This window comes from Prunus dulcis, chromosome 4 (genome assembly GCF_902201215.1).
Source record: "Prunus dulcis chromosome 4, ALMONDv2, whole genome shotgun sequence".
In the NCBI taxonomy this organism is placed as follows: Eukaryota; Viridiplantae; Streptophyta; class Magnoliopsida; order Rosales; family Rosaceae; genus Prunus; species Prunus dulcis.
Genome location: NC_047653.1, coordinates 18,626,259 through 18,640,349, shown reverse-complemented (window position 1 = coordinate 18,640,349; position 14,091 = coordinate 18,626,259). Strand labels below are relative to the sequence as shown.

The 14,091-nt window shown below is 37.7% G+C and overlaps 1 long non-coding RNA gene across 1 annotated transcript; it reads right to left on the bottom strand.

Moving 5' to 3' along the window:
* Positions 1–8,620: 8,620 nt before the first annotated feature.
* Positions 8,621–11,096, bottom strand: LOC117625893. Its single transcript, XR_004585459.1, has 4 exons — positions 10,779–11,096; positions 10,214–10,324; positions 9,681–9,792; positions 8,621–9,263 (listed from the first exon to the last, which is right to left on the bottom strand). It is a non-coding gene; the product is annotated as an uncharacterized LOC117625893 (long non-coding RNA).
* Between the last annotated feature and the right edge of the window lie 2,995 nt (positions 11,097–14,091).

The window sequence follows — 14,091 nt, the reverse complement described above, 5'->3', positions numbered from 1 at the left end:
ATAACTACTCATGTTATCTTTTCTTAATTCTAAAAATAAAATAAAAAAGAAAAAAGAAAATCAATTGGCGCATGTGTGAGCATGTGCCAAGGGGCTAATATATATATATATATATTTTACAAGTCAGTAATACATACGTACTGTAAAATCTACTAAAAGGAAAAAAGAAAGACAATTTCCACAATTTTTTTTATATACTAAATGAGAATGGCGAAAACCCATTTCTGGAATTCTCTGTTTTAAAAATTTAAAAAAAAAAAATTATGGGAGGCAGGCAGAAGCATTGAGGTAGTTTGCACTATAGAAAATCTAGCTATTAGTAATAGACAAGTTGCACTAACCAACAGCATGCCTCTCTCATGCATAGGCTCTCCAGTCTTCATGCTTTGGGAACGATATAACCTGGCCCAAATACATTAAAAATAAAAATAAAACGTTATTAAATCTTTGTAGAAGTATAAATTAATGGACATAACAAATATTTTTAAAAAAATTAAAGAAAGAAGGGTGAACTTGCTTCCACATTTGGTTCCTGGTGCTACTTTCTTGCCACAGGAGCGAGCCACAAAGCCCACCTTCTCCATGTCAATCAGATCTTCTATCTCCTTTGCCACAAGCTAGCACACGCATTTCACATTCGCTTTCTTCACCACGGCGCAGCATGCCGGTGATGGATCAACCTCTGGCCCCAATTTCCTAACATATTCTGCGCATATGGATGCCAGATCTGTTAGGAAAAATCAATAAATAGCTTATAGGATCATTATATTAATACACGATTATAATATGTAGACAGTATCAAAATACAAAATTGTATAAATGTGTAAGTTGAAATTAAGTACAGAATATTGACTTTTATTGAAGATAGAGGCTTGCATATTTGCAATGTCTTGAAGGCAGAATTTCGTCTCTCCTCAATGTTTGAAGTTCAATAGGCAAAAAGATAAGAATAATTTTATTTTATTTTCGGACTGGGTGTCTCTCTTTTATTTGTTAGAGACCCCAAGATGCCCAAGGCCTAAGACCCAAGTCTTGATTAATTAAATATTATTAATTAAGCAAGCCAACCATGTATAGCCTTCACTACGAAGCTCATCAGCCCACCAATCATATTTAATTGGTGTTAAGTTTCATGCTTATAAAGCATGTAAAACCTTTTGTTTCCTCCGATGTGGGACATTTGCTTTCAAACTTCTAACAATACACCACATTTGAAACGCAAATTTGTTTAAAAAAAATATATGCAAACTCAAAAAAATGGAGAGGAAATTAGATAAAACACACATCAGGATATAAGTGTCTTTTGGACTTGAACTTTCCCTAGTGTAGATGTATGAAATCTACTTAATGAATCAGTGGAATTCATAACCTTGAACTATTCATCATTTTGTAGTAAACCGAGACAATACGCCACACATGCATTAAATCTATAGACACTTAAGTTCATGTGGTTGTGTTAATTTTGGTCTTGAACAGATCCTGGTTTCATAGGAGCTTTAGAGAATATAGCCATGTAATTCTCACAAATGTGACCCCACATTTACTCCTAAATAGGTAATGTTAATTAAAAGTATTTTGCCATACTTCTTTTGAATATCAAAATATTAACGTCATTAAACGTTTTGTACAAAACATACCCTAAAAACTTCTGCAGACAACACACTTTGGTCATAGGAATGAGTAAATAGTGAGTTCATATCTTGAACCGTTCCCAACCAGTTTGCATATTAAACCTAGACCATGGGATCTCCAATCAGCCAAGTCAAGGTTCCATTAGGTTAGCTCATTGTGAAATTGATATTAAACCCATTCCCCTTGACGCATATTTAATTTGCTCTCTAGGTAGGCCTTTAGTCAAAGGATCAGCTATGTTTTTCTTTGACGTTACATAATCTAATGAGATTATTCCATTGTATGGGCTTTTTTCTTCCGACAGCCACAAATGAGCTGGGCTACCGTAAAGAGCAAAATTGATGAAATTATCTCATGTGCCTGAGTTTAGAAATCAAGCCTAAAGAATGCTTCGAAAGGACAGTAGGGCATTAGGAAACACCCTGGTTACCTTCACCAACAAAAATAACAACAACTTACAGATGAAATCTTAGTGCTTACATGTAGAATTTTAGCTTGGCATGAGAGGCTTGTGGCATGGAAGCAAAATTGACATGAGTTTAGCACCGAAGAGAAAGCTATGCGTTCTTGGGAGAAAAATGATGAATAGAGCACTAATTTGCTGGGTTTTGTAGGTGAGAGAGGAAGCTTGCTCTCTGGATGTGGTTGTTTTAGCTAATGATGAAGTAGTGGGTGTGCTGGGTAGTTTCCGGCACCTTGATGAAAACTCAGTCAAGCTTTGGAAAAGTTTAACAAAAGGAAAAATGGGAAGAGATGGAAGGATAGGGCTCGAAATTGCAGAGGTTTCAGAGGTGAGAGATAAGCTTGCTCTCCAAATATGTGTTGTTGATGATGGGTAGGAAATGCCTTTTTTTATAGGCGCTGGAAGCTATTCTTTTCCAAGAAACCCTAATGGTTTCTATCTAATTTAGCCAAGCTTTTCCCTTCATTTCTTCTCCATTCCTTTGACTAATCTTATAATGGAAAAAATCTCCTCTGCCCAATGTCACAAAATCAAGGATTTTTGGGAACTCAATGCTCTTCCCGCATCTGCCTCAGTGGAGAACTCCCATTTTCAGCCATCTTTTTTCCTTCTTTTCTCCCCTCTTCTATGGTTAGATCTAATGGGCGGAAAGAAATGGGTATGTACACTGGTTTGAAGGGTGTTTTGCTTAAGTATCCCTTGAGTTTTTGGATGTTTTTGCTTGAAACTTGTTCTCCCCCACCCCGCGAGCGGATGTGTTGGAGCCTCCCCAAGCAGCTTACACACATGGATATTTTGGCTTTCATCATGGCTTTTGTTTTTCAGCTTGGTGCTGGAGATTTGCAGATATTTTCTTGGGTTGCTTGGGCCTTCTAGGACAATAAGTTGGTTTATCAAGTAAATGGGCGAACTTCATCAATTGTTGGGCTACTTTGGTTGAGGTAACAGGCTTATTTTTCTCTTTTGTGCTCACCCACATGTTTAGGCCTAAGAAATGGGCTTAAGTTGACAGGACCCGATCCCAATTCCACTTTGGAATTCGAACCAAGCCCTGTGTATGTCCGACATCTGGCAACTTTCGGGCACAAATGACCATTTTACCCTTCCTGTTACAGTTACTATGAAAACTTCCCTTGGACTTCTGCCGAAAATTCGGCAGAGTCTCCCCTGTATTTTGACCAAACCCGAATTTTTCCACCTCTCAAACAATCGAATAAATCCACACCAACTGCCAGAATAGAATAACCAAGTATTCACCAGCTCCAGTTTTCCACTAAGACTAGATATCAGAGCATTTTCTAAAGATTATAGGGTTTCAAGGATTTTTCCACAAACTCTACCTTGCTTGGTGACGCGGAAACTAGGAACGGCCCGGTGGTGGATCCTGCGCACTTCTACGGCCTGGGGGCGAAAAACAAGTTTAAAGTTGTGAGTGGACAAAAATAAGGTTCTTAAAAACAAGTTAGAACATAATAATAACCCCCGTTGTAAAATAACTTAATAAGTAAGGCTAGAGTTCAACTGTGTTTAATATAAAGTATTCCTCCAAAGATATATATATATATATATATATAACCGTATGTATATAGATTTGTAAACCTGAACAATTATATGAAGAGATAAAACAGCACGTATATTGAGTAAACTGATATAAAATGATTGAAAACAATAGCTGCATAAAAGTGCTCAAATTACTTTAAAACTACCACCTAAGTGTACCCCTGAAAATCTGTCAATTCCCCTGGCAGGTCTCGGGCGACACGCAGTCTATCCGAGCCGCAAACTGGCAGGATACAGGGGACTATGGTCAGCCTGATCCGCCGGCAGGTCCTCGATGACACCAAGTCGACTCGAGCCGCTCTGGCAGATACAGGGGACCGTAGTCAGCAATGATCGCAATCCTGGCAGGTCTCGGGGACACCAAGTCTGCCGAGCCGCAAATCCTGGCACTCACGGTCCGAGCGTCCCCGAAACTCGTGAGGCAAAGTCAAGTGCACTGACTAAACTGAAACAGACTGGATGTCCAGACATCGGTCCGTCTGAGGGTAATCACCAAATAAAAAGGCGGGTACATGGTGGTTCTAAACAACTATTTTAGAAAAACCTGATAAGTCTCTGTTATCTGATAAATCTGAGGTAAGCTGCCATTTCTGTATCACAAATCTCAAATTTACTGCTCAACTGAGTAATATAAAAATAAGGATGTTTTACGCTACATTTCATGCTCGAAAAACATATAATAACACTTATTCAAGATCAGATACTGAAATTTATCTAGATAAACTCATTTATAAAAACTTATTTATATAAAATCAATATAAAATCACTTATGAAATCTTATTTATAGAAATCATCTATATAACTCATTTATATAAAATCATTCATGAAAGAAAGTCCACTCACTGCCGGTCCGAGCTAGCTGGACCTCTTGAAGGTCCCTCCTGTGGTCCTGCCGGGCCTCTGGTGCCTGATTACCCATAAAGATTAAATTAATAAACTGCTCAATAAAAGAATTTTAATTAAACACCCTGCCCCCGGCTCCTAGAAATGCGTATACTTATTCCAAGTTAATCATATGCCTACTTTAACTTTTCAGATAGTTAAAACGGTCGTGGAAGACTCGAAGCTTTACCAAGCGATCAACCACCAGACCGGCCGATCCGGGACCCGTGGGGTCCACGGTCTCCGATGGTCAATCTGGGCTTCTCTGAAGGTTCGTCATAGAGAAGGAACCATGTTCCGCGAGTTTGGTCCGAAACGGACGGTCGAATTGGCCAAAATCGCGTTATCGCTTAAAATCCAAACCCTAGCCTCAGGGTTCGCGATTTCAGAGTATCCGGGACTCCGATTCGCAATCTGTCGAATCTTATACGATCCTGAAATCATGTAGACCGACATATCCAAAATTCAGTGCGATCCAATGATCTGACGACACTGCACCCAAGGATTGCGCGATATGGAAAATCCGTTCGGGGCTCAAACGGACTCCAAATCGAGATACGCAAAATCCTACGCGCTCGTGACGACACGAGGATAGTAAAACTACGCAGAATTACTTCACCACCTTCGCCCACGCGCGGGCAGATTGGGTGTCCAAAGAGATTTTGGGTTGCCGAAAATCTCGGAACCAAGACTCCAAACTCCTATCCTAGGTAAAACACCCCATTTGGAGTCACTTTTGTTCTTGGACATACCCCAAAAAGTGATCGAAAACAGCCGATAACAGAGGCCGAAGTTTCGGCCAATTTTCAAGTCGAAAATCGAACATTCTAGAGCCAAAATCGATCGAAACCCATACATCCATCAGTTAGAACACGAAAAATAGCTGAGAAACCATACCTTACTCGATCGATTTGGTGGAGAATTGAGGGAGAACGAAGAGCTCAAAGTTCAAACTGGAAAATCGGCAAAAATGGCAGATTCCGGCGAGCTCCGGCCATGGCAACGGCGGCGACGGGTCAGGAAATGACGGCGGTCGAGTGGTGGTTCGTTTGGTACTAACGGCGGAGATCGGCTCCAATTGTGGCGGCCGGGGCGACGTCGGAAGCGAGCGAAGGTCAGGTGCTGGGTCGAATCGGGAGGAGAGAGAGAGGAGAGAGAAATGAGGAGAGAGAAGGAGAAAATGGCTAAAAATCTGACTCTCTGACCAAATTACCATTTTGCCCTTCGTAGTATTTTGATCGTATTTTCTTCGTTACAACTCTGATTCGAGTCTACTCCGTATCTACGGACTCGTTTCACCGTGCTCTACGCAACGGCATAAGCGGAATTTCCAAATTATTTCTCGATCAAAAAGTCAATTTTTCCCTATTAAAATATGCGAGGGCAAACTTGTCTTTTTGCTAGAAGATATTAATCCTACTTTTTAGATATTTTGTTACTTTTTTTGATATTTTGTTTTGGGTTATTACATAAGTTCTAAGGCTCCCAAGCAACCTGGGACTTCCATTTGTCAGCCCATCAATGGGCCTCATGTCAATTTATTACCATCCATACCACAATCAACTCAAGCAAGAACAATGCATCTTGAGTGGCTTGGGCCCACTTAAGCTTGTAGCGTGTCGTGTTGCTTATTTGCTTGGCATGGCATGTGAGCAAGTGCATATGACGAACTTTCGTGTGCCCAAATTGGGTTTCTTCTCGGTAAGATATCGCATTGAGCTAGGAATATATTTGGGCCGAACTGTGGAGTTTTTGGGCCTCAACATCCATCTTTTAGCAACTATCTAATAGTGCTATGTCTTCGCCTTATATGCCTTGTCGTGCCATTTTATATCTTATTTTTGGCTCTTGCAATAGCTGCCATGTTATCAAAATGAGTGTACATAGTGCAGTTATTGGTTTAGGCAATAACGGTATATCTTCCATAAAGTTACGAAGCCATTCTGCTTTTTCAACATCCTTGTCCAAAGTTATGAATTCAGATTTCATAGTTGACCGTGCTATACACGTTTGCTTGGTTGATTTCCAAGCTACTACTACCCCTTCACACACAAAAACATAGCCACTAGTGGATTTCGTTTCACTTTCACCAGAAATCCAGTTTGCATCACTGTATCCTTCTAAAACTGGTGGATAACTTGTGTAATGCAATCCATAATTTATTGTGCCTTTTATAAATTGTAGCACTCTAATAAAAGCTTTCTAATGATCATTAGACGGATAACTTGAATTTAACTTCTGCTAAAAGAAATCCATAAAATAAATTATTTTATTTTATTTTATTTTCTGACTAAGTGTCTTTCTTTTATTTTTCAAGCCCAAGTCTTGATTAATTAAATATTATTAATCAAGCAAGCCAACCATGTATAGCCTTCACTACCAAGCTCATCAGCTCACCAATCTTATTTAATTAGTGTTAAGGTTTCATGCTTATAAAACTGTAAAACCTTTTGTTTCCTCCTATGTGGGACATTTGCTTCCAAACTTCCAACAAGATCTACAAACGCTTGTGTCTTTGCAACTTTGTGCCATCACTTTGTTGCTGGACATCAACATTAACCCATAAATAACCAATATTACCAAGGCCAAAGATTGAAACCTAGAAGCAAAAGTTGCCATTTTTATTTCTCAGGTACTTCTTTAACTACAAAATACAAAATAATTTGTTGTTCTAGCTAAGGCCTAATTATATCCCACAATGTTGGCCAATTTATATAGAATGTCTTGCGGAAATGAGAATGTTGGTTTTCAATTGGGTATTATTTATTTTCTGGTACTATATTCCAGTTATTATTTAATCTTATAATAATGGTTTGTGCTGTAACACATATGATATGAGCATATATAACGTGGTCGTTGTCTTCTGTGGCATGTGGACCTTGTCTTGAGTGGTGTCTTTGGTGGGAGAAAGAACATGAAAATATTTAGAATAACAAGTTTGTAAAGAAGATCCAATCTTCCGTGGTTTTTTAACTATTGGACATTGTCTTAAGTAGTGTCTTTGGTTTGTGAATAATGTTGTACATTCCAAGTGGATGGTGACTCACCTCATCAATAATTCGGGTTTGGCCTATTAATTGGAAATTGGCTTTAATGTATTTGGTTCGCCACATAAAAATAGATTCTATGAGTGGCAGGGTCAAGTTTGGATTTAATTCATGTTGAAATCACTCATTCCTCAATTTGAATCATCTGGTTTGCATGATTCGACTTGTTTGATACTCAGTCTCACTAGATCCTAATGTAATCTTTTTCATTAAACTGTTTAAAGTATTAGGTTGCTTGTTGTTGTCGGATCAGCTGCGCTAAAATTTATTCAACTACATCCTTAACTTGTGATACTCACAAGTGCATGAGCCGTTCGATAGTATAGCATATGTAAGTGTGAGGTCGATCTCACGAGGATTGATGATAGATTGATTCAATTTGATTCCATGCACAAAACAAAAAACAAGAAAGAAAATAACATAAAACAAGAAAGAAAGAAAAGAAACTTACTCAATAAAATTAAAGCATATAGTGTCTACTCTTAATTCCAACCAAGATAGTTAACATACAAATTTTAATGGTGATCAATTATTCAAACAAGCCTATTAACTTATAAGCATAATGAATAAGACACTGTGAAATTTGACCTTTAGCAATGGATAATATCCGTTGCGAAAGGTCCTTTCCTACCGATGTATTGGGAACCGATGCCTATTGTAGTCATACACTTCGGATATTATCTGTTGCCATTATATATCTACTGCATCAGTTTTGTCCTAAACACTGATGCTAAAGTGCCTCCCATGTGCCAAAAAATCGTTGACCCCCAATGCCTAAACACGCAATGGCATCGATAGTTTTAATAGTTTCAATGCTAAATACGGTTTACAACAACATAATTTATACTACACTCATTCTTTTTCCGACTTACAACATCACATAATACAATAGTCATGATGCTACTTTTAGTTATAGGCATCAATTGTCTTATGAGTACTGTTATTTTAAATTTTTAACTTTTGTTGTTTTTGCAAAATCGGGATTATTATGAACAATATCAGGTAGTGTTTTCCATTACACATCAAAAAACGTATATAAATTTAAATATATCCAACACTTCCATAAATCAGAAATTTTTCAACCCCACATATGATCCATACTTGTCTATAAGCAAAAAAAAATACATGTAAATTAAAGGTGGAATGCTTAGTTCAAACAAACGAACGTTTGCCTCTTATCATACTCTAAAAGTCCTAAGCTCACGGAGACAACGAACGTGAATAGAACAACAACTGGCCCTAATAATCCCAACATCCTCAGCAACTAAGATGACTCCTTCTCTATAACTTGGGCCTGAACTTGAAAAATGTGAGGTAAGTCAGAGAAAACTATTCCACCTGAGTGATACAGTTAAGCCAAGAAGTCAGTCAACTAGATGTGAATAGCATGAAAAATGTGTTCTAAAAACCAACTAGTGTATATTGAGAAGGTACTATTATGTGGACTAATATAACTACTATCTAAATCGCAGGAGTATTTCAAAAAGATCATGCATAGAAGAAAGCAACTTGGAACTTATCAAAGTAAACTGCAATTGCACTTTAATAGCTCCCTTCCTTCAGCTGGTGTCTCAACAACTTCATGGCTCACTTTAGCTTCATCACAAGTCCTTTACACTCTCCATGGCTCACTTTAGCTTCATCAACTACTTTCACAACCTCAACTCCACTTTCATGCTCTGCATCAGCATTTTGAGAAGAAAAAAAAAACACTCATTTACTTAAATTTTCAAATTAACATGTCATGCAATCAAAAGACATAACTCAAAGAACAATGCTAGAGATAAGATGAAGAGGACTCCATTCTCTATACTCTATAGTGCAGCCAAACTAGTTGCTTCATCGGTTAGAATAGTGTTCATATATTCCCTTATTTATAAAGCATAGTTCTATAAACGGTCCTTACATGGCAGTAGAGCTAGTAATGATTTTCAATATAAGCTGCATATTAAGATCAAGGGAAAATAAAACTTTAACAAGTTTGGTTAATAAAACTTGATAAATAACGATAACTAAGAATGCCAGTTATAGAACCATACTAAAACTAAATCAGCAACTTGCACAAGCCTATCAACAGGAACACAAAGTTGACTCACAACTGATGAATTGAAAATGCGAGCCCCATCAATGTGAAGCTTCAAACCATGCTCCTTAGCTATTTCTTCCACTCGGTCCGTGTACTCTGCAGTCAGGCATCTACCACCACAGCTGCATTTGGCAATTATACCACTTACAAGGCTCTACAAATAATAAAGAAACGAGCAAAGGCTAAGAAAGAAATGGAAATGATTTAGGAACTTAGAGTTAGAAGATAGCCATGCATTTCCAAGGATACCATGCACTACCATAGCAGCATATCCAAAGTGGTTTTGCAAATGAGCAACGAAGATTAATAGGTGTTATGGTATTTGCAAATCAGCAATCAAGGTAAATAATCATAACCAACTTCAACTGATGATAGGTTGGCTTCAATTACTTTGATAAACTTTGGGAGAAATAAAAAATGAAACTGAACCACAACATTTCTCCCAGCCAGCAACATAAGCAAAATAAAAAATGACCCCCAGTCATGGAACACAAAGTAGGAGTCTACCAGATATCATATGACTAAAACTAATGAAGTGGATACCATATCATAATCTGCAATATGCTGCCATTGCAGCCCGCATTGTTTCGGTTGGTTTATTGACTGTGTCAGATCGGAGATCCACTGTTTTAGTCACCATTTTCGCTGAAGAAACTAATATCAATAGACAAAAATTGAGACACACTTAATTAGTTATTACCCTATTGCCTGGATAGAAATACAAAATACAAGTAGAAACAAGTCATGACTTCAAATTGCTATAGACAGATAAACTAAGCTTACAGAAATTGTTTTCGGCTATCATTGCTAGATGCTTTACCAAAATGATCAAATTATGTATGAAAGGATTTGGGGGAAAAAACCAAAACTTTGTTTCTTGAAAGTGCGAAAATAATGGCAGACAATTGTGTGATTCTGGAAGTGACAAAAACAAAATTCCAATACAAAAGGAATCTCTTCATCAATATTGCCAAATAAAATAAAATAGAAAAAGCTCTGATACAAAACGAATCTCTTCATCAATATTGTCAAATAAAACCCTAAACTGAAAATTTATACTTATAACAAATAACCCAAATTTGGGGCTTTGACTGATTGATGAAATCACCTGGTTTCGGTGATTGTCTGAGTGACCGTGTGACGACAATCGTGTGGATTGAACTGAGCGGCTTAGCTAGCGGAGATTCTGTCTAAGTGAGTGGGTTGAACTGAATCGTGCTTGTTCTCACTAATTTTGGTTTTGTTGGTTCTAATGTTTAGGGTTTAGGAGAAGATGGCGGTAGAGATGGAGGAAAGAGAAGATGGCGGCAGAGATGAATGGAGGACAGAGAGGATGGCGGCAGAGATTGAGGATGTAGAAGAAATCGATGGAGGAAAAGAAACGACGAGAGTGAGATCGCGAGAGAGAAGAAAGAGGGAGTTAAATTGTTTTGTAAAATAAATCACTGTAGGGAGTTGACCTGCTTTTGGCGTTGGTGTTAATTGTTCGGCTCAAAAGAAAATTATTGAAAAAAAAAATTTACTCATCAGTAAATTATATTATTGATGCTAAAGTATAATCAACGGTATCAGTAGAAAACGCTTAAAATTTATGATGATGCCTTTATTCCCTTTTAGTCTTATTAATTATAAAATCGATGTCTAAGATACTAACAACATCGGTTTTTAGTTTTATCGATGCCTATGTGGTGTGGTGTAAAGTAAAATTTGACATAGTGAGAACAAGAACTGTAATTGAAACTTGAAAACTTAAGAAAAGAATTTACGTGACAATGAAAAATAAATTACAACGAAGAAGCAAAAGGGTTTTGTTACAACAATTGAGAACTTTAAAGAAAAACTAAGAGAATTTTAAGGAAGAGAAGAGAGATGTGTTTGAGAACTTAGAGAATTTGAGAAAGAGAACAGAGAGGAGCTCTAGAGAGGTGTTTGAGAACTTCTTCCTTGGGGTGTGTTTGAGAACTTAAAGAATTTGAGAAAGAGAAGGGAGAGGAGCTCTACAGAGGTGTTTGAGAGCCTCCTCCCCCCCTCCTTTTCTTAGGGTGCGTTTGAGAACTTAGGGGTCATTTGTTATACATGCTTGGCTTGGCCTAGCTTGGACTAAATTTAGTACCATGTTTATTTTATCTAATCCTAGTCTTAGATGGGATTGCTAATATCAGACTTAGGAGGGGACTAAACCCATATGGAAAGGGAGGATTAACTAGTCTCATGCTCACCCAATGTATAAAATGCATAAATTATATTGTAACACTAATAACATATACACATGTATATACACATATACATTATATATGTATAAAATATATATATACATATATATATGTATTATACCCATGTATATATTATAATATACATATATACACCTATATATACATATATTATGTATACATATATATACATGTATACAGTCCTGATCTCTTGGACTCCAGGAGTCCAAGAGATTTATGGTCACCCACCGTTGGATGTAAATTCAACGGTTGACTTGAATCGGGTAATAATCATTTATGTCATATTGCATTTATATATATATCATTTTGAACCATTGGATTAATATCCAACGGTGAGTGACCACAATCTCTTGGACTCCTGTGGTCCAAGAGATCGGGACTGTACATGTATATTATTATTATAACATGCCCATATATATTATATATTATAATATACATACATATATATTATATATTATAATATACATACATATATATGTATTATACCCATGTATATTATAATATACATATACACACACACACAGACATATATATATATGTTTGTATTATTTATAATATATAATATTATTATAATATACATTTATACATGTATATATATATATATGTACGTATATATACATATATATTATATATATTATAAAATACATATATACACATACATAATATATGTATTTATACATATACAAAAAATATATATATAGTTTTAAAAAAATAAGAAAATCTAATCCTAGTCCAAGCATACACCAAACGTAGGATAAGTGTTATCCAACTTAGACCAAGTCAAGCCAAACCAAGACAGTCCCTAAGCATAGTGTAATAACCCAAAACAAAATATCCTAAAATTAGTATTTATTTATTCTATAAGAAAGACGATTTTGCCCTCACATTATAAAATAGGGAAAAAGTTGACTTTTTGACCGAGAAGGAATTTGCCAAATCCGCTTACGCCATTGCGTAGAGCACGATGAAACGAGTCTGTAGACACGGAGTGGACTCGAATCGGAGTTGTAACGAAGAAAATACGGTCAAAATACCGTGAAGGGCAAAACGGTAATTTAGACAAAAGTCAGATTTTTATCCCTTTCTTCTCTCTCTCTCTCCTCAGTTTCTCTCTCTTCTCTCTCTCTCCTCTCCCGTCGCGCGACCCGTCAACCCCCTCCCCTTCCGATCAAGCCAGCGGCCACCACAGGCCGTCTCGATCTCCGGCACCGGTACCGTTGGAACCGTCTCGCCGCTGCCGTCACGCCACGATCGGTCTCCGCCCACGAGACGACCGGAGCTCGCCGGAATATCCAGAAAACCGACTGGTTTTCACCCGATTTTCAAGCCTTTCGTTCTCCTTCGTTTCTCAATCAAATCGTTCGAGTAAGGCACCAGAGGCCAGACTGAGCCACATGAAGGACCTTCAAGAGGTCCAGCTAGCTCGGACCAGCAGTGAGTGGACTTTTCTTTTCTAAATGATTTTTCTGAATAAATTTCATTATTTGATCTTAAAGAAGTTTTATTCAGTGTGATTTTCCTATGAAGTTAAATATCCCTTCTATACATTGCTTAGCTGATTATGCCAAAGTTATATAGACAGCAGACTTTGAGATTTATGATACAGAAATAGCAGCCTAGCTCAGATTTATCAAACTACAGTTAATTATCAGACTTTTCTAAGATAGTTTATTTTAAGACCACTATGTACCCGATTTCGGTGATTACCCTCAGTTGGACTGATGTCTACGGACATCCAGTCTATTTTCAGTTTCGTCAGTGCACTTGACATTGCCTCACCAGTTTCGGGGACGCTCGGACCGTGAGTGCCAGGATTTGCGGCTCGGCTGACTTGGTGTCCCGAGACCTGCCAGGATTTGCGGCTCGACTGACTTTGTGTCATCGAGACCTGCCAGGATTGCGGATCAGGCTGACTACGGTCCCCTGAATCCTGCCAGAGCGGCTCGAGTAGACTTTGTGTCATCGAGACCTGCCAGCGGATCAGGCTGACTATAGTCCCCTGAATCCTGCCAGTTTGCGGCACGGATAGACTGTGTGTCGCCGAGACCTGCCAGGGGAATTGACGGATTTACAGGGGTACACCTAGGTGGTAGTTTTAAAGGAATTTGAATACTTTTATGCAATTATTGCTTTCAGTCATTTTATACCAGTTTTCTCGATATTCGTGCATGTTTTACATCTGCATAGATA